This window comes from Esox lucius, chromosome 17, assembly GCF_011004845.1.
Source record: "Esox lucius isolate fEsoLuc1 chromosome 17, fEsoLuc1.pri, whole genome shotgun sequence".
Classification (NCBI taxonomy): Eukaryota; Metazoa; Chordata; class Actinopteri; order Esociformes; family Esocidae; genus Esox; species Esox lucius.
Window position 1 is genome coordinate 24,718,126 of NC_047585.1, and position 26,879 is coordinate 24,745,004.

Here is a 26,879-nt window from a genome sequence, read left to right on the forward strand (position 1 = left end):
GGAGTTCCTAACTAATTATTGTCCTTCATTTACAACCAGGTACAAGGTAGTACTGAAAACCTGCACACACTCGGCCCTGCAGGGAATGAGTTTGACATCAGTGCCCATGAACTGGAAACTCAAAAGAGTCATTCTATAAGCTTCTCATTCACATCTCATTCACCACTGGCAACATATTGATTTAATTTGTGACTGAGGATTGTTAAATTGTGCTTTAAACAAAGTACATGTGATTGCTAGGCATTCAAAGAAAGATACTTTGGTTGATACATTTTTGTAGTTGAGGCAGCAATCGTATTATTGTGAAAGTTCTTTGCTTGTTTGCTGCGAGGATAATAAGCAATATCTTTCAAGAAGTGCCCATTTCTAGGCACACAGTATGCTGGCTCTCAGTTGCTGTGCTCAAGCATCCCACAGTCAGAACAGATAAGTAACTATAGTGGTTCTCAAAGTATTCAGCCCCTTGGTCTTTCCCACATTTAATAAAACAATGTGAATCAAAATTGATTTAATAAAGAGTTTTTGCCACCGATCACCACAAAAAGGTCATGATGTCAAAATGAAAATCAAATAAGCTTATTGTTTTAATAACATTTTTATCAATTACAAATACAAAAAATAACGTTTCTGTGCCAAATTAAAGTACTGAGTTGTAAACTCACGAGTCTACCTCATCTTTATATGAGACATGTGACGTAAGAGGTTAAGAAATATTTCCTCTGGTTATTTGGTGGTTGATGTTAGCAAACATCAACCACTAAATGTTGATGTAATAACTGGCTAAAGCAAGAGATGTTTACAAATGAGTTCCAGTGTTGTTTCATGTTATACTCAGCAGCTAGTTTGCTAGTTTTTGATGGTGCATCTTCAAAGTTATGTGGACTGCACTGGTTAGTAGCATCCCTAACCAATTTTCCTTGTAAAATGAGGTTTGACCAACTGGCTCAGCTACATCATTAGCTATTATGCTGTTTTCCATCACTGTCAAACAAAACAAATTCAGCCTGGCGTTGGTCCAAAAAACTCTGTAGCTACAGTTTTGTTTTGTTTTTTGTCCAGTAACACTATTTGATTGTCATATAAGTGTTTCATTAGACATGTCAAATGACAAAAGGTATTATACAGTGATGTAAAAAAGGAAGTTATCTTGGTGACACTTTATTTTGAGAGTCCCAAAGGTATGTTTGTCGATCCTGTACAGACTATCTACTGAGTATCAGTAACATTTTAACTATCTACTAACTCTAACTCTTGTCCTAACCTTAAAAGGTTATCCTAATCCTGACCTTAACCATTACCCTAAACCTTCTTTTAAACCTAACCATAGCAAGTAGTTGCTAATCAACAGATAGTTTGTTGAACATTGTTGATTACTTTCTACAGAACAAGTAAAGATGGAAAGTGGGACTCTCAAAATAAAGTGTAACCATTGGGTAATTGTCTTTTTCAAATATTTGGACATTTGGATATTTTATCTTTACTTCAACACTATTGATAGATGTAGATAACCTTATTTAACAAATGGCATGGCAAGATTATACTTTGCAATCATTCATTCACCAAAAGTCAACATAAATGCAAAGAACATAAGTACACCCCTATTTTCACGTCCACCTATGACTTATCTGTCCAGAGCACATTGTTCCAGTAGTTTTTGTCTTTACTGTCTGGCAAATGTCAGTGGGATTTTATATTATTTTTTGAGAGCAGAAGTTTCATCCCTTCTGACCTCTCATGTTGGCCATGTTTGTGGAGTCTCTTTCTGAGATTTGACTCATACACTTCTATACTGAATGTGGCAAGAGAGGCCTATAGACCCCATGATGTTTCCCTGGGGTTCTTAGAGACTTCTATGTGCATCATTCAGTCAGCTCTTGGCCTGGATTTGGTGGGACGACCTGACCTATGTAGATTGCTGGTGGTCTGGAATTTTCTCCATTGCAGGTAATCCATCAACAGTGAAATTATGCACTTTGAATTGCTTGAAAATGGCTTTGTAACCTCTCCCAGACACATGGCCATCAATAATTTGCCTTCTGAGTGTCTTGGATAGTTATTTTTATCTTGGCATAATGTTTTACCACACACTCATATGGTTAAGATCAAACCAGACCATGTTCCTAATCTTTATGGAATATTGCAGAAATGGGTTTACTGTTTTTTATGTGATCTGTTGAATTGGGTCATCTTTATCAATGAGTGTGGTTGGAAGTTAGCTCTGTGTCCATATATGCCAAAAATACAACTTTCCAGGGTGTGAACTTTTGTAGTTATAATAATTATGTTCATCCAGTCCATGCAATTTATACATGTTATTAATAATTGAAGCTTTTATTTTACTGTAAATAAATATAGTTATTAATATCAGAAATGTAAGCAAATACTTTTTCCTTATATATGATAATAGGAAAATAGGTCAAGATTCATGTCGTAAACTAAATCTAATATGAGTTAGAAAATAGGGCATGATTGGAATGGGAATGAATTGCCTTCATTCTCATATCTTATTTTTGGAGGGACAGTATCTTCTCATTAATAGAGTTCATTCATTATCTCTAGAACACCATGATAATCAAGAACTGAGAAAACTTGTGGCTATTGCAGTCCGATAAATAAATGGAGTATGTATAATGCTGCTGCCAGGCAAAGAAACAGTCTCGCTTGCACATAAACTGAATTTAACATCCACAGCCTGGTCTTAGCAACATTTGGATAAGTGTACCTATTAAGCTCACCATTTAAAAAAAAAAAATATATATATATATATATATATATTGCATACGTTTAAAAAAAATAAAAGTTAAATATAGTGATTGATTAATCTCCAATTTGAATTAAGAGTTCTTAAACAAAAAAGCCAAGACAATATATGACATGTTAGATTATCTTCAATACACCAAAGTTTTTTTGCAACTTTTAAATTGACTGGCATGAGGTAGTAGCAATTCGACACACATTATTCATGAACGTATTAACTTATTAATGGCAAATCTGATTGGCTTAAAAGCAGATATTTTTGAGACATTAAACATCCCAAATGCATTTATTTTTATTTTTGGTTTGAATCCAAAGTAAGCTTAACGTGTACCTGAGCTTAATAGGTATGTTTACCCTACACTTCTGAGCTTACAAATATGTCATTGAGTATGTGGAAAAGTGCACATAGTATAGCACTTAGTACATTTGTCAGATAGTAAATATTTTTCCCTCAGTGGAAGTATGCATAAAAAAAGATGTTTATTCTGATCACAATACCAACTTGAATTGATTAGGACAATTGACTGGCTGAATGAAGCGGATCCCTTCTATTCACTCGACTCTTAACCGCACGATATACGTCATCGTTTTGTTGGCCAGGCATGTCCGTATAGCCTAAACCTTCCACAGGCATTCGCCTCGCGCTTGCTCCCTTGATGTGCGGTGGTTTCTTGAATTGCTCGGTCCGCCACTAGCAAGGCACAGGAAGATGTGAACGCGCACCTGTTTTAGCGGCATTACGGTAGAGCAAACTGTCCCTCAACCAACATACAACCCGAGTAATTCAACACTGATTTATCTGCGAACGAGCGAACGACAGACGGGATGCCAAAAACTGCATCGAGTATCGTCATTGGGACTTGTGGAGTGGTTAGGATCTGAATAACAGCGAGATACCAGGATCAAAACACAGTAAGCAGAGGCCACGAACAGCCCGAAAAGCTGCTTGCTTTCTCTCGATCAACTTCCCTGAGGGCTGCGCATGCAGCCAGTGTGTGAGTGGCACACTAGCTAGTATTGTTCTGACTTCACTACAGTACCCACTCCTAGAGAGAGAGGACGCACAACAAAAGGGAAAGAAAGGAAGGAAAGGAAGGACGGACTTAACTAACGAAGACGGTTGTCGTTGAAAGTAATGGTCCTGCGATACCAATCTTAGATCCCAAGATTTCTCTCTTTTTGGTCTGTTGCTTTGCGTCTTTGTCGCTGTGAGTGGACTCGCCGGGGGTGTTGCGCCGAGCTGAAGCGGGGCTGTCCACATGGTCCAGCCACTGGTGTGAAAGTTGACTTCTTCAGAAAACAAGAACAGGTTGATACATTTATCTACATATTATTCTCTCTACATGTCCTCTCTTCTTTCTCTTTTTGCGTGTGTTCCTCGAAGAGTAAACGTGTACGCGCCTGTTGTTGAGTTAGAACACACTGCAACAATTGGACTTGTTTACCGCTATCATTGTTTTCAGTAAAAGTCTAATAAACTAATAATAACCCGATATTAATTTTACTGAGCAAATGACTGTTGTTGAATAATGGGCGTTTCATCAAGGTTGGCATCCACTGTAGTCAAAATATGAAAGTCTAGATCAGTCACTTCACAGACCTTGCACTTTTTTCTACAATAGAAAAAAAGTTATTTGAAAATGGCAAGGACCCACGAGCGAGTTTCTCGCGACCGCTCCCCTAGATAAACACGTGCTATTAAAATAACAGATTTTAGTTTAAAAATGAAATTCAAAAAGCCACATTTCATTAATACTAATACTTGCTTTTTATTTTCATATTTAGATGTGAAATAGCCAAAGAGTTATGGAAGGGTAGTGGCCGCGTGCTGCCAGCGGCTTATGGAAGGTGTCAGGTTCACAACCGCTCGCTCATAAAACAACAAAAAAGTTTTCGGACAAAGATATCCTTCAAAGATGTCCGAAGTGACTTTCAATGAAAGTAACAAATGCAATGAGCCGAATAACCGTCGGAACGCAGAAAGTGTGCTTTGTAAAATTGTTTCATTAATCAACACTCCAATAACTGGTGTTAATTTTACATGGGCTACCCATTCGGCAATAGTTTGAATTCCTTTTGATCGTTTAATACCTGTTAACCACACACCAAACGAGGGCGGAATCGATTTGGGAATGTTGAATGCGAATTAAAGACGCATTTTATAAAGCCCACATTAGGCTAAATCTTCGATAGGCCTTTTATTTATTTTAGAATTAATTTTTACAACAAAACGAATATGGCGAAATTAAATTTTTTTGCTAAAATAATTAGTTTTTACGGTCTAACTTTTAAGTCAAATAGTTTACAAGACCTCTTTAAATGTATTTTGTCTGCTGATTTTCGTCTTGGTTGTTGCGGATTTTAATCTAGTCGATATAAATGGTCATTATGAAATGCTGTATGGTTGTCCGTCTTATTTGCATGATTTTATTGCAATTTAATAAACGGATTGAAGGCTATTGTCATGGTAGGTATTATAGATTGGTTATTTTTGTCAAACAATTGGCTGTATGCGTGTTCTTTGTAATATGTTATATGTATTTCGAAGTTAGGTAGAAGAGCATGGAACAATTTATCATGTGGATTTCTATCGGATATTATCCATGCATAATCTGTTCATCAGAATCGGATATACCTATCAAAAGCCAAGTGCATGAACAGCAGAAACATTCCCGTGTTTACAGATAACTTCGTTTTGTTTTAGACAGATACAGTTGTTGTAAATATAGGATTAAGCCTTATAATCTTTAGCGTATTGATATAATTTTGAAAATATTTATTTAGCAACGGACGCATATGAAATATATTGAGAATATGAAGAACAAAGTGAAGATCAACAAATTAAATAAAAAAGTTTTGCTAGTGTTGAAAATGAGGCAAACGGGTGCAGTAGGCCTCCACATTAGCAGAATAGCCGAGAGCGCCCCATGCACGAGAACAAACAGGGTAGGCTTACTTTTAAGATCATGAGTGCATTTTTCTGAGGACACATTTACACATTTGAGTGTTTCCGGCGGTTTTCTTTTTTTGTAAATACGTTTTATTGCTATTATCCTATTTTGGAAAGTTTTGTAATTTATTATGACATCCTTTCAATAATCTCATACTGTAGTCTCTAAAGGTCTCGGCCTACTATACATCTATTAACTGATTATTCACATAGGGTAAATTGCATTTTCTATGATATTTTGAACATCTCAGAAGGCTATATCTCGAAGTTTTCAGACATTACCGCTTTTCATACGTTTTTGCGGTTGAGCACTCCCATAAGTCTCCCTAAATCATTGTCCCTGAACGCTTTAAATATTAGCCTTCATCTGGGACATTCCCGCACGTCAGACGGGTTGATATCCTGCATGATGGAGGGAGAAATTAAATGACAATTCATTGCTTTTGGTTTCGTCGAAAGTGCTGTGGATGTGTATGTCATTTAAAAGAAAAAAGCAGATCCTATGGCTGAGCGCGGCCGTTATTTCCTCTTGATTGATGGACGCTGGGGCATTTGGCATAATTAATTGTATTTAGTGTGTTCCCTTTCCCTCCTCCTCTACTTGCCCCCTGTTGTTTCGTGGCTCCTGTCCCCATCTTTCGCTGCGAGACTGCGCGTGCCATCCGGTGGCATTTCCGCAACGTGACGGTGACAGTTTTAATTGCACCACTGATGGAGGTTTAATAGAATATTTATCGGGAATGAAATAGCTATATTTCAAATGTTATATTCCTGTCATAACACTAAAAACATATTTTTGGTTGGTGATAGTCATATCTGTTGTGGCATAAATATATTCACACCCGAATTATTAGTGTCACATAAAGTTTTTTTTAAAAATTGTTCTAATACTATATATTTTTTGAAGTAGGTGATTTCCCATTTCCTCTCTGAATTCAACAGTGGTTATTCGTAAATACGTTTTCGACTTAGGAATTAGAAATTAAAGTAAATTTGCAATAAACAAACAAATGCAGTAATATTGGACTAATTAATTAAATCCAGGCACATTATCTGAAAAGTATTTACGTTGTACATTTTACTAACAACATTGAATGTCCATTTTTAATTAGAAGTACTACCAAATATTTGTGGTTGTGTTATTCTACCCTTAGGGCTAATCTATTTGTACTAGGCTCACAACAAACTGTTGGAAAAAGTCAAATTAACTGTTTGCATTAGAGATTTAGGAGTTTGAGGTGAGAGAAAGCTGCATATTTGTCAGTAGTTTGTTCTTCTCAGCTGCGGTGGGCAGATCCAGACAAGGCTTTAAACTGAGGAGAAAGGGGTTGCAGTGGCTCAGTTAGTTGGAGCATGATGATTGTAATTCCAGAGTTGTGGGTTTGATTCCCGATTGGGCCACATATACGGAAGATATGACATAATTTGAAGTGGCTTGAGATGAAAGTGTCTGCTCAGTGACTCCATTACCATTATTGAAAAGCCTCAGCTCAAACAGACATACCTGCTGTTGGACTAAAAGAGAGTGGAACAGTAAGGGTCTCATTTCTCAAAAAGAATGGTGGAAAAGGAGACAGAGACATGTTGCATTATGTCATGGTAGTTACTTGGGCATTATTAGGGAGTAATACAGGCATACATTCAGGACTTGTCTAGGTGGTATCTAAGAAAATAAGATCATTTTAGATAGAGTAGTTTTAAAGATAATGATTAAGTGAATAAAAAAAATAAAACAATTTGCAAAAAGTAGAGTTTGGGAACATAGAAATAGAAACAGATATTAATTCATAAGGATACAGTTATTTGAAAATTTAGAGGACAGTCTGCAATCTAGAGGTGTCCAAAAAATTCTGACTGTCATTCTAGTCTGTCTGCTATGTGTGTGTGTGTGTGTGTGTCCAGCTGCAGGCAGAAAATCCAACACATTTTTCTTTCTTTTCCTCCTCAATGTGTTTTTCATGTCCTGTTGTTGACATGGTCAAGTGTGTCTTTGTCATCCACATTTCTCTTCTGATTTATTACTGATATTGCTGTACTTTTCTCTGTTTTGGAATATTTGTATTTCACCTCTGTAAACTGTTCTCTTTCCCCCTATAATTTCTGCCGTGGTATATTTTTTCAATAGTAAGCAAGGTATGTTAACTGTTTGCTAAAGTGAATCTGTGTGATAGAGTATTTAGTGGAATGGAACACAGCAGTAATGGGGATTAGATGACACTATCAGGGTGGGACAGATGTACAATGTATTTGCGTGTTTGAACGTGTTTTGGTTGTAGTTAGGCAAAGTGTATGTGTGTGTCTGTATGAGAACGAGCGCTGTTGTCAGGGTTTAACTGGGCTTGTGTCAGAGCCTGGGTGTGACTACCAGAACACGTTCCAAATGGTCAAAAGAGACAGACTGTAATCACACTAACATTTCACTGCTTTTCTATACTCTTAAATTATAGAACTGGTTTGACTGGTGTGTTATAATATGAATTGGACTTCATCGAAACCTTTCATTTTAGGCTTTAATGCATTAGTTTAATCTGGTCCAGAAACATAATATTAGTCTTCTTACCTTGAGTGCTTGTGCATGTGTGTGAGAGGGTGTGTGTGTGTGTGTTTGTGTGAGTGCCCATTCTAAATTCATATGTCTGCAGTCAAGTGAGATGGACAGTACTGTCTGTGAAGTTTTTAATGTTCAGAGCGTTGCTAATACTGAACACTTTTCTGAGGACGTATTCCGTCTGTCCTTCGCTCAGTCTGCATTAAAACTCTCCTGCCAGCCCAAAACCATTGCTGCCCATTGGCTGAGTGGCTTGTGTGGTGTTCCAAAGTGTTTTTGAAGAGAGGTGGAAAGCCAGCGATAGATAGACCACATGACGCTGATATGTGGAGGATTTGACCCCTGGATATCCTGCCGTTTGCCTCCATCACGACACTTCCATTAAAACACATTGTCTGTGGAAAAACTGCAAATGTAATGGTTACATCTGCAGGTCACCGTGTATACACTGGTGGTTTCTTTTTGGGAGGTCGTCTTAAAGTCGGAAAATGTTTTTTATATAGATGTTATTTTTTTGTTGAAAAATTGAAAGGTTGAAGTTTGAAAGTATTTCTGTGTGGACTGTGGCTGTATCTAGTTGGTAGTGGGAGCATAGTGTTTGGCTGGCTGTGGTCATCAGGAAGGTGATTGACGTGAGTGCTGAGCCACTGCCACATTGCCTTAGCCTGAACCATGATTACACATGTGGTTCTAATTGGAACGGTTATTGGGGAGAACGGGAGGCCGGAATATTTTTCTGTTTGTGTGTGCGCGTGTGCTAGTGCATGGGTGTGTTTGTGTGTGCGCGTGTGCTAGTGCATGGGTGTGTTTGTGTGTGCGCGTGTGCTAGTGCATGGGTGTGTTTGTGTGTGCGCGTGTGCTAGTGCATGGGTGTGTTTGTGTGTGCGCGTGTGCTAGTGCATGGGTGTGTTTGTGTGTGCGCGTGTGCTAGTGCATGGGTGTGTTTGTGTGTGTGCCAAATGCTGACCCATGGATCGGAGAAAGTAAAGCCTGTAGAATCAGACTGACACAGCAGCGCTAGTCCAGGGAAAGGAGAAAGTAGAGAGGAGATGGAGAATGATGGAATGAGCTGTGAAGCGGGGGAGGGGATGGGGGGGGGGGGCGTCCTGGGTAGGTCTTTTGTTGATTCCCAATGAGAATGAAAGACTGAGAGACATTTGTGTGTGTAATGTTTATTTATAATTTCTGATAGTTTATTTCACTTTAATTAATTAGTATTTAGATTTTATACTTGCTCTGGCAATGTAAACATTTCTTCTGCCTTTATTGCCCATTTTAATTCAATTGAATTGATTGAAAGGGTGAAAATGAGAGAGAGTGAGTGAGGAAGAGAGTCTGATAGTGAGTCTCTTAAGATCTTATGAACTGATGGATGTGGGGGGGTAGTAACCCTAAATTGTAGAGAGGCAGGGAGACAGCTGAGGATGGAGGATGGGGAGGAGGCTGGGGAGGGAGGGAGAGGGCTGAGGATGGAGGATGAGGAGGAGGCTGGGGAGGGAGGGAGGGAGGGAGGGAGAGGGCTGAGGATGGAGGATGGGGAGGAGGCTGGGGAGGGAGGGAGGGAGAGGGCTGTGGATGGAGGATGGGGAGGGAGGGAGAGAGGTGAGTATGGAGGGAGGGAGGGAGAGGGCTGAGGATGGAGATGACAGTATGCAGACTGGCAGCCGTGGGTCATTATGTGTGTGGAAGCATTATACCAGGGTCTCCTGAGAGAGCTGGGAGCCACAGGCCAGCTTTATGGCCCATTACTGGAGAGACTGGAGACGGAAACAGCAATGGAGGGTCCAGGAGAGAGAGAGAAAGGATGGACTGGCCTGGCTTGGACCTCTAGCTGGAGACGGGACTGGAGCAAGAGAGCTGGGCCTGGGCTGGTGTGGGTCGGGACTGGATGGGCGGTGTGGACAACTGGGTCCTGAAGAGGATAGTGGACAGAAACAATGCATGTTGGAGGGATTGTGACGGAGTGTCTGTCCCTGTCATTATCCGAAACAGGTCTGGACATCAACGCACTGATTCCAGAGCTTTGCGTTCTGCGTGCCGGTGCTGTTAATGTCGAGTTGTTCCTTCATCCTGTCTCCTCTCACCCCCCGTGTCTCCCATATGACTCCCCCGTCCACTTCAGAGGATGTCTCCCCGTCTCACCAACGCCAACCCGAGGCTCCGTGTGGGCATCGTAAGGTTCAGCCTCTGGTAGTTAATCACACTCACTAGGTGATCTATGTGGGAATCAGTATTTCTGCCCCTGTGGTGTTCAAAGCCATGGTGTATCCCAACCCAACGTACCAGCCTGACAACCTACTTGTCAATCAGCCAGTCGCCAAGGGGATAGATGACAGCGAAGCCACATTCCAAACAACAATGGGACTAAACTTTGTGCCGCTGTGTTTTAATGCCTTTATTAAAGGGTTACAGTGATGCGCGGCTGACAGCCGGACGGCCCTGAACGCAACTTCAGCGCTGCCCGTAGAGGAGCGTTACCCAACGCTACCGCTTCTTAAGCTCTCCTCGCTCCGTTTTGAAATCCACCAGGCGAGATGTGGATCCTCCGTAGCACAGAGTGGAGAGCAACTCCCGCTCCGGGAAGATTTAAGCGGGAGGAGGAGCAGACACGGATTCACGCTCAGCCCTGAACGCTCCCTAGCGACAGGGAAACACTGTCAGAAAAGCAGTTAGTGGTTTAGCGCAGATTTGTGTTTGATGGTGCTGACGCGTCGCCTGACATTCCCAGAGTGGGTTGGGGGTTTTATAAGTGTCAGAGGTTTCATCATGTCGTTATGTTGTTTATGTTCATTAATTGTGTGTGTGTTTTGGCTCCAAATGTGTCGCTGCTTTGTACTTGGTTGTGTTTGTATTTGTCTGTGTATGTTGTATTGTAAAGGCCCCTGTAGGAACAAATGAAACCGCTATACGCCTGTCCCTATCCCGCCCCCTTGACCATATAATTTCCAAGCGTATAAATGCATCTCATTATGTTTACTAATCCGTAAAGTATGGGGGTGCTGCTGGCTAACGCTGGCTAACACCGCGTGCCGAGAGGATAGTGAACGCTGCTCTTTTATGGTATTAGTAATGTGTGGGGGGGGGGGTGGGGGGGCACAGGATGACTACTTAAACCATTAGCATGAGAAACAGGCTAAAGCAGGGCGCTAGATATATACCGACTGACAGAGCAATCTGTTAACCAGTTTTAACCCGAATCACAATGGCCTGCTGGGATTGACGGAGTGACAGTACCCCCCCACACACAGCTTATGTGTCCCTGTGGCATTAACTGACGCAATGTACTTTTTTGACTCGTGTCACTTTTCACAAAGAGATAACTACGAAAAAGTGAACTCTCTGGGTATTTGTTTTGCAATATATTTCTCTTAACCAATGTCTGGGTGCTGTACTTGTCATCATGAAATGTTTCTCAGTTTCTCTCTTTTTTGTCTTTCTCTCTGTGGTCCTTGAGGTGAAGTGCCCTTGCCCCCCAGAGGGTGAGGACCCTGAGGCTCTCTGCCCTTTTAAAGCAATGAAGAGGTTTGGGGGGGGGGCAGAAGAAGTGAAACAGAATACAGCCCTGCAGATACTAGTATACTAGTGTTGAGATTACACGCAGAGACAGAGGCAAGAGCTTAAAGAAGCATGATTTTGGATCTTGTGTGTGTGTTTCTATGTGCTCGTGAGACCAAACACAACCACCTGTTCCCTGAAATATATATACAGTAAATATATATACAGTAAAAAAAGAAAAAAAGAAACATTATCATTGCCGAACGATTCACTTGCTTGGCAAAGCAAATCGTCAAACTTTCTGTCTTTGCCTTACTTCTCAGTTGCCGTTGGTGATTAGTGTGTGCAGATGCACGAACAGGTTACACAAAGTGCTTGTAACCATCGGTTACGGCTGGCTTTTGCTCCCGGGCTGTGTTGGGCATTGTAACGTGTCTGTGTGTGTGTGTGTGTGTTGGGCATTGTAACGTGTCTGTGTGTGTGCGTTGGGCATTGTTGACTCAGGGACATCTGCCACTAGATTATCCCCAGCTGTTATCTGAATAATTGTGTAATCCCCCTCTCCTTCCTTTCCTACCTCCCTCTTCATTCCTTCCCTTGTTCCCCACACATCAGCAGGACCACTCGTCTTCTTTCCTGGTCGGCCCGAGTGGGACGCTGGGATGTGGCGGGTGTGCGTGTGTCTGTTCAGGCAGGTGTGTGTCTCTTTCCAGGCGTGTGTGTGTGTTGTCCAGGCAGGAATGTGTGGGTCCGGGCAAGTTTGTGAGTGTGTTCAGGCAGGTGTTTGAGTGTGCCCAGGCAGGTGTGTGTGTCCAGGCAGGTGCGTTTCTGTGCCCCCCAGTCACTGTTAGCCCTCTGACATTTGTAGAGGGATTTAAGCGCAGCCTTCCTCTTTTCTTCCTTTTGTCTTCCATCCTTTCTTCTTTCCAGGGAAATAAAGCCTCCTAATCCTGTCAGATGACCTCTGCTGTCCAGCACTCCTACCCCCACACAGTGTATTTTACAGACTAGGACTCCTGTCTCCCCACACAGTGTATTTTACAGACTAGGACTCCTGTCTCCCCACACAGTGTATTTTACAGACTAGGACTCCTGTCTCCCCACACAGTGTATTTTACAGACTAGGACTCCTGTCTCCCCACACAGTGTATTTTACAGACTAGGACTCCTGTCTCCCCACACAGTGTATTTTACAGACTAGGACTCCTGTCTCCCCACACAGTGTATTTTACAGACTAGGACTCCTGTCTCCCCACACAGTGTATTTTACAGACTAGGACTCCTGTCTCCCCACACAGTGTATTTTACAGACTAGGACTCCTGTCTCCCCACACAGTGTATTTTACAGACTAGGACTCCTGTCTCCCCACACAGTGTATTTTACAGACTAGGACTCCTGTCTCCCTGCACAACATTTTAGGCTAAAGACAGACTATTCTTTCACAAGCGAAAGAGAAGGTGTTTTGTGGCACTAGCCTTTGAAACCACGGCAGTCTAAAGCCGTATGAACCCAGTTGTCAGGGTTGACTGAGAGATGGAAAAAACAGAAGCCTGGAAAAAGGAGAGGATTGAGGAGTGAATAATAGATGACTTCCTAAAACTGACATTTAGTTTTGATTAAATAAATTAGCAGTGTTCAAAATAATTCAAATACACTTGGTTGGAAGAGGAGATGAATGGGAGAAGATTGTATTTTTCTGTGGAGTGACTTCCCAGCTACACTGTGTAGTGTCTGAACTGGAGGACGGCCCACTCTTTCTATCTCAGTTAAGGCTTTTTATGTTGTAATGGCCTTTCTTCTGCATCGGTCAGTTGTCAGACAGACGTGTCTGTACAGATGTGCTTCTTTGTCACTCACAGGGCTGTTCTTGTGACTCTCACACACGTGCATGGATAAACACACGTGCACACACTCACCGATATCAAGAGTTTGTTCTCTGTGTGTAATATAACGGTTCTCTTCGTTTCCGTGCACGGTTGTTTCCGAGCTTTCTAAGTGCTCCTTTTCTCTCCCCTTTCTCTTTAACTTGTAGCGAAGGTAAAGACACTGCTGCCTTCTCAAATGAACTCCTTTCTGCTCTCCTCCTCCGAGTCTCAGCGGGCATTCAAGTCCTTCATTAAAAGGAAGCTGTCATCTAAATTCATAGGCTTGATTTGTTCTAATTAAAACACATTTTAATTGACATTCTATTCCACTCCTATTTAGTCGAATTACAAGGCTTTATATTGTAAGGACAATCGATACTTCTTCGTCAAGAATTATGATATGATGATGGTTTCTGATGTTTATACTTATTTTTTTAACGTTAAGTTAAATATCTGAAATGCTTGTTGAATGTGATGAATTAATTCATCAAAAGAAAATAGCTGTTAAATGATCAGACTCAATTTAAACCATCGGTGTTCATCATATCTGAATGGGTTAGAAAATACATTTCTGTGATGTTTAAATTGAATACAAGAAAACGTGACCCTACTTGGGTATAGTATTTTAGGAATGTAAGTGTGTGTCTTTTTATACTCAAATCATTACATTTGGTTCACAAACTCTGTGAAGAGCGTGTTTTCACTTCTTTTGTATCTAACTATTCATGAAGTACATTTAAATGTGTCTATTGAACAGGACACTTAAATGTGAAGTTTGAATAGTATTGTGGTTAGTTTGCTTGCACATTCTGCCGTATCAATTGATGAAAAGGTGAAACAAACACACAAAGGGAAAAATCCTTTAGAAATCTTTAGAAACCTTTCGATGAAAACTACATTATGACCGTTTAAAAGATTCACATTTCTTTTTATTCATCGCTCTCTTTCTTTTAACTTTTTCTCCCCCATTTTTTTCGATGAGGTTTTTCTTTTGAAGTATTTACAATAAGCAAGTAATGGAGAAAACACTAATATTTTCTTTCTTCTTCAAGGACTAAGGACATTTCTAACCCAGTTGAAAGGCAGCCATTGACTCTTGGCAGAACAAGCAGGACAATGCCGGTGCTTTCTCACATCGACAGCAGGACTGTTAGCTTAGCGAAGGTCGACCAGCCTGTATGAAACCTGTATCACTTATCTGCAGCTTCTGGCTTCCACTTGTTTTCATTGTCTGAAAGGTCAGCAGCAAACAGCCTATATGTTTCTGAAAGTAGATGGCAGGGGAAGAGGATGGGGGCAGAAGGAGGAAGAGAAAGGGCCTGGCATGCTTCTCTGTCATCATGCAGCCAGTCAGACAGGCAAACATTCTGGGGCTTTGTGAAAGTTTGCCTGCAGGACTTAGCCGAAGGCTGGGTTTGGGCTCCCTCCCCAGGGCTTAGCCCAGAGAGGGGGGACGGAGTGCAGGCATGCTGTCTGAGTTCTTCCGTGTGGTTGCAGGCCTGTTAGCGGAGAAGCGGCTGATCTAACAGCCACAGCCCCAGATACACACCTCGCTCACCACACAGCCTGACACACACCTCCCTCACCACACAGCCTGACATACACCTCCCTCACCACACAGCCTGACACATACCTCCCTCACCACACAGCCTGACCTACACCTCCCTCACCACACAGCCTGACACACACCTCCCTCACCACACAGCCTGACCTACACCTCCCTCACCACACAGCCTGACACACACCTCCCTCACCACACAGCCTGACACACACCTCCCTCACCACAGAGCCTGACACACACCTCCCTCACCACAGAGCCTGACACACACCTCCCTCACCACACAGCCTGACCTACACCTCCCTCACCACACAGCCTGACACACACCTCCCTCACCACACAGCCTGACATACACCTCCCTCACCACACAGCCTGACCTACACCTCCCTCACCACACAGCCTGACACACACCTCCCTCACCACACAGCCTGACATACACCTCCCTCACCACACAGCCTGACACACACCTCCCTCACCACACAGCCTGACATACACCTCCCTCACCACACAGCCTGACACACACCTCCCTCTCCACACAGCCTGACACACACCTCCCTCACCACACAGCCTGACACACACCTCCCTCACCACACAGCCTGACATACACCTCCCTCACCACAGAGCCTGACACACACCTCCCTCTCCAAAACAGACCTTTCCTTTTTGGTCCCACATGATGAAATGGAGGAGGTCTATAGATCGGTCTCCAAACTTCACTACGTTAGTCTGATTCCACTGGCCAAGATCTGGACATGCCTTGGCCAGTGGAACCATGTGTTTTGTCATAGAGATTCTGCCTTTATGAACCCAGAGAGGCCGAAGGGGGACTATAATATTTAAAGGGGCCCTGTAGAATGCAAACTGATAGATGGGCTGAAAACGAGAACATTTATAGGCACACAGAACAATATTTGTATAGAAAAAATAGATATAAAAAAAACTGCTGATGTCTTCTGGTCATTTATACTAGGAGTACCATAAAAATCTTACATATGGCCACACAAAATATTCGTTAGGCGGACACAATATCTCTGATAACACTGACCCATTTGTGATAAACCTTGGGTAAATAACTTGGGTAGTCTCTATAGAGAGCAATAATTTAAAAGATTACACTGATTGACCTAGGTAGAAGTGATTTCTGCATCACATTTGCAGTTCTTCTCTCTCCTCCCTGTCTCTGCTTCTCCGTTTCTTTCTTTTTTCTTCTTACGCCAGGAACCGTGTCTCTTTTCGCCAACACTGTCTCTCTCGCTCTCTTGCCACTTTTCCTATTTTTTGTTCTCCCCCATTTCCCTCCCTCTGTCTCCCAGGAAAGAGTTTTTAGCAGCTCTGGGTTGTGGTTAGAGGTTCCCCAACCCACCGCCTCTTTAATTAGCATACAGCGGGCATTAGCGCTAGCTGCCTGTACCGGCCTGTGTTCACTGGTAATGGGGATGGGGCTCTGGTTCTACCGTAACCACTTTGACCCCGGCGGTGGGGTCAAGTTCACCCCCGAGGATCTGTTACACTTTCCGCTCAGCCTCTCTCTCACTCGCCTGGCCCCCACATTTATTACTGCCCCCCCAGGGGGACAGGGGGGAGGCGGGAGCCGGGAGGACAGCAGCACACATAGGTGTAATGCTGATTCCAAAATGTGAATCTGTCTCCCTGCCCCTCCTCTGCCCCCCACCCTCCCCACAGGGTTAATTGAAGAGGAAATTGATAGTTCTTTGCAGTAATTGTGGCTTTGAGAATTCTCTCTCCCACTGCGAAAGACTAGTGCGGTTACGCCGAAGACAGGCTGACATGTAGTGAACGTGGAGGGAGAGACGGAGTGAAGACAGCCAATGGGATGAAGCCCCATGAGGTGAGCGCTCCGGGCCCAACCGAGCGTGCTGATTTGATGATGAGGAGCGTGTTGATTGGTTGATGGAGATTGGGGATCCTCGGAAACTTAATCAGCCAAGCTCCAATCATTCAATTCATTATCCAATCACATCAATTTACCAACCACCATTCTCTGGCTCTCTCTGTTTCTACTTTTCCTCTCATTTCGGTCTCCCTGCTCCCCCTTCCTCCCGGAGGACTTTTGGATGGACAGATGTGTGCGAGGCACTATATCTGCTCTGTTCTGGTCTGCCGGCTTCTCCGGAGGCTTCTCCACCACTGATGGGAGTGCTGAGCAGACTACCTCTTTCTTATTCTCTCCATCTAGTTGGATTTTTCCCTCCTGAGATCTGACATGAGGACTGTGTAGACTGTCTTCACTACATAACTGATGGCGGAACCAGAAGCTCATCAGAGAAATACAAATGTTAAGCGTTAAATGAGACACCGGTGTGTTGCTCCGTTGTGCAGTTTGAAGACGTCCAGGATTGTTCAAAATATCCTCAGTGTTGTCATCTCTTCCTCTCTGCCCGTCTGTCCGTTCTACCCCTCTCGCTATCTTCCTCTGTTGCCCCTTTCTTTTTAGCCGTCTTCTCTCCCTGTGTCTCTATCACATTGTTTCTCTCTCTTCCCCCTCCGTCCTGGTCTCTTTACCTTCTCTCTCCCCTCTGCTTTTCTTTCTCTGGGCGTTAATGAGAATGTGTTAAGGAGAAAGAGAGATCTATTGGGTAGAGCACAATTCATCAGAAAGACGGAGGTTTGGAGAGAAGAAAAAAAAATGACGGCCCTTCAAATAAATTCTATTCTTCTGGTTGTGAATGTTTGATGAGCCACTGAGAAGTTTCCTCTCACGTCATGGTGTCTGAACAGAGGAGAACAGAGCAGACCCTAATCACGGCGCGCAGAAAAATGACTTCCAACCTGATTTAATTAACTGATAAGAGCGCCTTCAAATAAATTTTTCAAGGATGTTAGATTTTGATTAAGAAAGTCCTAAAAGAAATAGACGAATAATCATTTTTTTAATCAACTTAGTCAAATGGTAACTGGTTAATATGATAATTCTAGCAATTAGGGCAAATATTGTAGAGCAGCAGTTTCTATGCATCCCCTTAAAGGAATTATAATATCTTTACATCTAATTATCATGGTTATTTAATTTTTTTGTAAGGCTACCTCTCAATTTTACTATTCACTTTTCCTCTACTATTAGAGTGGTATTCAAATGAGAAGTTATCAAGTGTAGTAAGATAACTTTTTATAGCCACCAACCTGAATAAAGCTTTTCAGCCATCTTGATTGGATAGATATTTAAGGAGGAAAGGGGAGGGGATTTGAATCAATTTTTTTTGCGACATTTTGCATTTAAATTGGAGATGGATCTTCAGATGTATGATTATTTTTATTTCAGCTGTAGATTAAAAACGAGAATGGCTCTGGGCTTTCTACCTCTGTTCTGTTCTGGCATTTATGGCCAGTAGCCAGTAAGGTAGAACCAGACACCAGAACCTACCTCAATACTCTCTTGACTTCTGAAAAGTTTACAATTGCCCATTATCAGACTGAACTTTAGCTTTGATTGGATAGGAGGGAGAAGAACAGCTTGCAGTTAATCCTATGTCTTTAATTGGATTGTAAGTGTTAGAAGAAGTGTGTGTGTGTGTGTGTTGGTTCGTGCACACATGTTTTCTTCTTTAATTGGCTAGGTATGGTAGGTAGAATAGGGGAGGTGTTAGATTACCTGGTGGGGCTTTGGAGAGAGGAGTGGGGGAGTTAGAGCAGCACCTAGCAGGGGGTCCAGGCTTTACTAGAAAACTGCACAGATGCTGCACTTCTTCACTTCAAAGGCAGCTTACAGGCTGCATCCCCTCCTAACCCTCTCAGGAGTAGATTCAGCTCCTCAAACTCACTCCAGATCCCCCGTACTCACTGGATCACAAACACATTAAAACCCCAGTGGAGGCTGGAATTAGAGCAAACGCACAGTGTTGGTCGTATTTCAGCCCATATATTCACCAGTTGACCCCCCCCCCCCCCGGGGAGAACGATTCCTTAAATGACATGCCACTATTACAATGTGTGTCGCTTTTGCACTCCAGCTGGTTACACACACACACACACACATATGCATGCACACACACACACACACACACACACACATCTGCTGAATAGGCAGTAGCTGGCATCCACCTCGGCATTGAGTATACATATTCAATTAGTAAAACTCATTAGTGAAACTTGGCATTTGTTGTTGTGTTTTTTTTTATCCTGGCACAGAATTAATGGTTTTGATATGCTAATTAACGGGTAATTTAATTTCAAAAGGCCTCAATTAACAGCGCCGTTGTGGACACGAGGAAGTTAAGCAGCGTAATCTAATTTGCATTAGTAACGAGCAGGGAGTAATTAGCTCTCTAATTAGCCACTTCAGACAGCACTTGTGTTTACTTTCCTAATGAAGTGGAGGGAGCCCCACACAAGCATTGGATATGTGTGTGTTGCTGTGCCAAGCTTGGGGCGTGGCAGATGTGGGTGGGGGGTTTGGCACGGCAGAGAGAGTGGCATATGGCTCACAGATTGGCTCCATTTACACACACACACAGTTTTTTCAAGGAATTTACTGACAGTAGGAATCAGGTGAAGTGGATACAGAGGTGAAGGGTGGTGATGGGTGTTGAACCCGGGTCTCTGGAGGGGAGACATGCATGCATGGAGTTTCACCACAGCTCCTTTAATCTAAACCTACTCTTAAAACTAACCCCCCCTGAAAAAAAGGTTAGGTTCGTTTTTTACAAAAGCATAACAAGTATAGTAAATTCTGTACAAACACACACGTACACACACATACGGACACACGCCATTGTGATTGGAACGGTCAGCTACTCTCAAGTCATTGTGTTAAGTTCCAAAACACCATACCCCCAGAACTAATAAGTCCTGTTAAGTTCCAAAACACCATACCCCCAGAACTAATAAGTCCTGTTAAGTTCCAAAACACCATACCCCTAAGAACTAATAAGTCCTGTTAAGTTCCAAAACACCATACCCCTAAGAACTAATAAGTCCGGTTAAGTTCCAAACACCACGCCCCCAGAACTAATAAGTTGTGTTATGTTCCAAACACCGTGCCACCAGAAATAATAAGTCCAGTTATGTTCCAAACACCATCCCACCAGAACTAATAAGTTGTGTTAAGTTTCAAACACCGTGCCACCCGAACTAATAAGTTGTGTTAAGTTCCCAACACCATGCCACCAGAACTAATAAGTCCTTTGTCTGGCAGTATCTTTCTATCAGTAGTTTGTTTTTGCTCAGGTGTGTTCTGTCATAACTGCTCCAACTGAGGTATTTTCCTCAGCGGTTCATTCATTGTCAATACTACCAGGTGTATTATCTCTGATTTCTGTCATGTGTTGTCCAGTATGTTGACAACCAGTTGGGCAACATACTGGATTGTGGCAAAAGAACATTTGGTTTGGGATGTTCTTTTTTCAGCATACATTTAATCTTAAATGTGATTAGATCTTGGATATGTTTTCTGTTATATTTTGCTCAAGTCAATGGTGAATTATGATTGTAGATTTGAGACACTTCTAAATGAATTCAGATAATGGCAAGATTTCGAAAAACAATTGAATTGTGATAAAATCCACATCACTAAATTGTACCCAAACAGATTTCATTTTTACTTACAATTTTTTAATTGTAATATTTAACATTTATTTCCCAACAATAGAAAAATAACAAACGCATTCAACTAGTTTGCAGTATATAATACTATCATGGTATGCAAATAATATTGGACCAATTGCTAAACATTTGACTGCTTTAACACACTTTAACTGATTGATTAAAGGTTTACATAATTTTCCCAACAAATTATTTTAATGTGGGATCAATTTGCTCCACTGGGATTTCGAAAACCTAATGCATTTTTTTGATTTTAATTTAAAAAAGTTCACCTTATCTTTAATTAGGATTAAGTAGAAGATCTGATAACATTTTAAGTCAAATGTATGCAGAACATGCTAAAGATTCCAAGCCTTTTCTCTCAGCACTGCAGAGAGCTGTCAGTGTCTTGTCTTTGAGTCTCTCCTTGTCCATGCTTTCTTTAACTATGAGGTTGTGTGTGTAGTCTGATAGTAGGCATGGCACAGAACCTGGTCATTAAGATGTGGATACTTTCCCAGAGGGAGCCACAGCCTAAACTCTCGCACACACACACATACATTAACTAATACACATACACCCCACACGCATACATTGATTAAAACAGATACACACGTACACACACACACACACACACACACACACACTCATACATTAACTAACACACACACACGTACACACACTTGCCCCTGGACCCTGCTCAGCAGTCAAAGTGCAAACATTCCACAAGCTTCTCCTGGCTATTTGTCCTCCATTCGCCTCAAGTCTCCTCTCTCTCTCTCTCTCACACACAGTACACACACTCATTGACTTAAAATGATGCTGCTATAGTTTGTGCACTGGTAGGATAGGATCCATCGTCCATGTTCTGTTTACTATACATATACTTGGTATCTACACGTGTCTTAGTGGTGGCATACACACACAGTATTTGTTGAAGAGCTAGAGTAACAGAGGGCTGCTGTGATTGGTCTGAAGTAGGAGGGATGAAGTAGTAAGTGTGTGTGTGTGTGTGTGTGTCTGTGTTGTGTGTAGTACATTTTGTATGCGTTTTGTCTCAGCAAATAACAATATTGCTAGCCATTAGTTTACTGTAGCCACTTTGGCCATTAGTTTACTGTAGCCACTTTGGCCATTAGTTTACTGTAGTCACTTTGGCCATTAGTTTACTGTAGCCACTTTAGCCATTAGTTTACTGTAGCCGCTTTAGCCAATAGTTTACTGTAGCCACTTTAGCCATTCGTTTACTTTAGCCACTTTAGCCATTAGCTTGTTTGGATCGTCTGTAGGGCTACCATGGATGTTGTGGATATGTGGTGGGGTAGGAGTGGGTCTGTAAGCAGGGAAGGTAGGTGGGGGCTGCAGGCAGCTGCTGGTGTTCTGCTGAACAAATAACAGATTACAACTAACGGACAGCTGAAATACTGAGGACCCCTGGATACCACTTCTGTTTTACGTGTATGTGCTCTGAGCAGGGCCGGATTTAACATCCGTTTAACCCCACACCTCATTGTGCATTTGGCCTCATCTTATTCTACCCACAATGCTGTGCAGGGCCGGGCTGTAGGGACACCATTAACTGACACATACATTTGTATCGGCAATGACTTCCTGAGCGTTCTCCCCTTCTGAATAATAAGACAGGGCAGGGAGCCTGGCGTGCTCCTGGAGTGGAGAGGTTACTGCTTGGGTTGGCTGGAGTACTCTGGGTGACACACACACACAGTGGACTCTAGGCACGCGTCTTTGTGTGAGGTTTCTACTCACCACTCACCGGAGAGAATGAGGTGGACTGAGCTCAATAAATGTAATGGATGGAGGCGCCACACTGATTATGAGCTTCTTTCCGAGCTCACCCTGGACACACGCACCCATACAAACAAATGCACACACGCCCACATTGTGGTACTGATTTACAAACGAGTTCACCTCCAGGTTGGCCTTGCGCTGTGATAGGCCCACACCCCCGCATGAATTACAAAGGACATGCATATGCATGAACAGCTGAAGAGCTGGGATAAGTGTGTGTCTGTCGGTGTGTGTTTGTGTGTGTGGCCAGGTTTGTATTGATCATTATGGGTTAGTTAAGTACCTTTTATTTCATTGAGTGAAGTTAAGGACCACTGTCCTCCCTGTCTCTCTAGGCCAAACTCATTTGAATGGAGAGGGAGAAAGAAAGGGGGAAGAGAAGGGAGAGGAAGGGAGGGGACAACCAGCTGGAGAGGAATATAAAAACTGGAAGGGGTTTTGCTGATTTGCCTTGACATGTGAAGTGAAATCAGGCCTTTGTTACTGTGGACTGTTTTGGGACTATGGTGAGACATGGTGAAACCTCATTACATGAGTCTGTTTCTGACTGTGGTGAAACATGGTGAAACCCGATTAGATGAGTCAGTTTCCGACTATAGTGAAAAATTGTGAAACCTCTTTAGATGAGTCTGTTTCCGACTAGTGAAAAATTGTGAAACCTCATTAGATGAGTCTGTTTCTGACTGTAGTGAAACATGGTGAAACTATATTAGATGAGTCTGTTTCTGACTGTAGTGAAACATGGTATAACCTCATTAGATGAATCTGTTTCCGACTGTAGTGAATAATGGTGAAACCTCATTAGATGAGTCTGTTTCTGACTGTAGTGAAACATGGTGAAACCTCATTGGATGAATCAGTTTCTGACTGTAGTGAAACGTGGTGAAACCTCATTAGATGATTCCGTTTCCGATTGTAGTGAATAATGGTGAAACCTCATTAGATAAATCTGTTTCCGACTGTAGTGAATAATGGTGAAACCTCATTAGATTAATCTGTTTCCGACTGTAGTGAAACATGGTGAAACCTCATTAGAAGAATCTGTTTCTGACTGTAGTGAAACGTGGTGAAACCTCATTAGATGATTCCGTTTCCGACTGTAGTGAATAATGGTGAAACCTCATTAGAAGAGTCTGTTTCTGACTGTAGTGAAACATGGTGAAACCTCATTAGATGAGTCTGTTTCTGACTGTAGTGAAACATGGTGAAACCTCATTAGATGGGTCCGTCCATCTGGGAGTTGTTCTCAGTGTTTAATGGATGTTTTAACCTCTCTCTTCTTTATGGACTTCCACACATGTCCTACTGTATCACACTATACAGCAAGACTCATTTACACACCATTCACACAGCGCTGCCAAACTTTCTCTCATCCTCTCTCTCTCTTTCTGAAGACGGAGGAGAAATTGCCTGGTGAGGTAAATAAATGACTTCCATCGATTGGCGTAGTTAGAGAGTGACTTTATCGTAGTTTGGCTTGTCCAGATAGGGATCTGCATGTGATGAAGAGAGCACAGTGCAGTTACAAGATGTGTAAGTGTGCATTTATGTGTGTGTGTGTGTGTCTGCGTCTGTGTGTGTGTGTGTGTGTGTGTGTGTGTGTGTGTTGCAGTCTGGTAAAATCAGTGTAAAAATCTTCTTGATGAGTATCTCAGCATATTAAAACTGCAGCTAACGCAGAAACACTGGCCTCTGGGCTCAGGAGTGTGTGTGTATTCTGTGAGAGAGAAATTACTGGAGGAATATAATAGGCCACATTTAGTCAGGCAGCACAGTTCAGATTTCTCACCGTTATATCTTTTTTTAAATTGTTCTATAACCGGAGAATGTATTTGTCATAAAATAAGTACATGTGCCAGTTCAAAAAATACGTACAAAAATATTAAGATGTAGAAAGTTGCTGCTTGCCGTTCATACACATTTCCAATTATAAATCAGATCCGTCGTGAAAATGTTCATGCTTGAACAGGCATTATCACGTCATCATTCACCTTTCATGGTGACAATAATGAAATGATTTGCTCTTTAGTAATGGAATTATGCTGAGGTAGTATATAAAGGAAGTATCATCAATGCATTTGTACCACAATTTCTGGAGGTGTTGGCAGATTATTCAGAATATTCAGATTTTTATTTAGACTTGTGTTTACTTTTCTAGATAAGGTTCAAATTCAGAAAGAATGTTAAGTCTTTTTACTCAGCTGTCATCTGTATCAGGATAAATTTAGCATAATCCTTGAAATAGCTCATCTTCATCAGGTTAAGCACTATTGAAGTGGGTCCAATTAATTAAACGATGGGACTTTGTAGGGCTACTTTGTAAGGATGCACACATCCAAGTCAGAAAAGGTGAGCAATTTATTCTGCTATGATCACGGAAATAAATATGTATAATAGAAAATAGATGTCCTTCTCACATTCTAGGAGTAAGTCCAGTTTTTGGGTTATTTTGTTAGTATGAAACATCTATAAATTGTACTTGAAAATAAACAATGAGTAGAAAGAAAATCCAAATTGGACAGTTTGTGGAATGCAGATGGATTGACTTACTAAAAATGTATTCTTTTAACATTGTTGGGTTTTGTAAAGCTTTTGACATTATAATAACACATTGCAGTATTGTGTAATCGCTTTAAGTGTATTTTACCGTATTGTTGTGTAATGTGAAGGTTGGGGTGTTATTTTAACATTGTTGTGTTTAAAGGTTTTGATGTTATTTTAAGATATTGTTGTGTTGTGTAAAGGTTTTGATTTTATTTGAGCCCATGGTTGTATTGTTTAAATGTTCTGATGTTATTTTTAGATATTGTTGGGTTGTGTAAAGGTTTTGCTGGTCCCTCTCAGAGCAGGAAGGTAACAGTAAGAGACCTGTAGCGTCACTACAGACACCCCTAGTATCTATGTCATTCACTTTAAAGAGAGATAGTTGTCCAATGAAACAGTCAAATACTTTATTCATTGTGCAGACAATCCTCTAAGTACACAAATGGTCCAAACCTAATGCCTCTGTCATAATCCAGTTTTTACCCTTGTAGGAAGGCAGTCCAAAATTAGGGGGACTATACCACTAGAGGCCAGAAAAAAGATTGGCCACACTAGATGTCAAGGAGGTAAGAGGTTAAAAGTTCACTTCTAGATGTCATACTGCACAAGAGTGTGTGTGTGTGTGTGTGTGTGTGTGTGTGTGTGTGTGTGTGCAGCAGGCTGGGACACATGCTGTTTTAATAGGCACTGAATTGACGTAACTGTAGGGCCAAGACGGCTCCGTAGAAAACGCTCGACATTTCAGAAAAACGAGGAAAGGACCGTTCTGTTTGAAGAACTGAACCACCACCAGTAAATGAGACGGACAGATTGGAGGCTGGAATTCTTTTTGTGTTCTATTTCTCCTTCTCCTCCCTTACTTTTCTCTCTTCAATTTTTTGTTCTCTTCACTTTTTTCGGCCTCTTTTGAATTAACATTTTATTCAAAATGTCTTAATGCCATGAATCAGTTTATGTAGGCGGAGTGAGGTGATACATTTACAACATTATAAAAACAGCAACGAAAACAACAATATGAATATTAGGTGTAGTGTAGATATTATATTGGTGCCAATATTGTGTACAGGGAGAGCAGTACATTGTCTATTTCTTCTCTTAGCTGGTGGCTAGCTAGGACACAGTGTGTTGTGGACAACACTGACCTTTACCCAGAAAAATTCAAGAAAGTTTCTTTTTGTTGATTATTCTTTAAATGTTGAGCTTTTTATTTTGAATTTGGGGAAAACATTAAGAAATCTCCCTCCCAAGCTTTCCCTCTCTTTCTCTCTCGTTCTCCCTCTCCCAGCTACACAAGCTAAGTCTTGTATTTTCTCTCCTCTCTTTAATTGGGTGTGCACTAATTTATGGTTAGTAATAAACGTCTTATCGCTCAGAGGAGCTGGAGTGTGTGCGTGTTTGTATGCCTGTGCACGTGTATGTAGACCTGAGCTTTCCCCTTTTATAAACACAAGGTGAATATATGCTTTTTGTTTGATTTTGTGTTTATGAAGTGTTTAGAAAAACAGTGTATTTGTGTTATTGAAAATAGCTGTGACTTCAACATGCTATCTCTCACACTCCATTGTCCCCAACAGTCATCCCATGCTGTCATAGCCCTTCACTAGCATGCAGGCGGTCAGCGTTTAACTTTAAGTTTGTTTGTTCGGGCATATTATCACATGCCTTTATGCAGAAAGGGATGTGATTGTAGAATCAATTATAAAGCTGTGTTGCAGTGGTGTCTTGTTGGATTTTGGGGTTTGTCCATTAGCTGTTTTAATAGCTAATTATTGTGGGCCAGAGTGTTGATTGGAATTCCCTGAGATAATGTGAAC

The 26,879-nt window shown here is 41.7% G+C and overlaps 1 protein-coding gene across 16 annotated transcripts in view; it reads left to right on the top strand.

Moving 5' to 3' along the window:
• Nucleotides 1-3,412: 3,412 nt before the first annotated feature.
• foxp4 (forkhead box P4) overlaps nucleotides 3,413-26,879 on the top strand; it is a 126,433-nt gene continuing 102,966 nt past the window's right edge. For 7 of the 16 annotated variants that reach the window (XM_029113800.2, XM_029113804.2, XM_029113806.2 and 4 more), the window contains exon 1: nucleotides 3,413-4,066. The gene's annotated coding sequence lies outside the window, so the exon portion shown is untranslated. The remainder of the gene's footprint in view (nucleotides 4,067-26,879) is intronic. The other 9 variants (XM_029113808.2, XM_029113813.2, XM_029113812.2 and 6 more) reach the window with 2 other exon arrangements.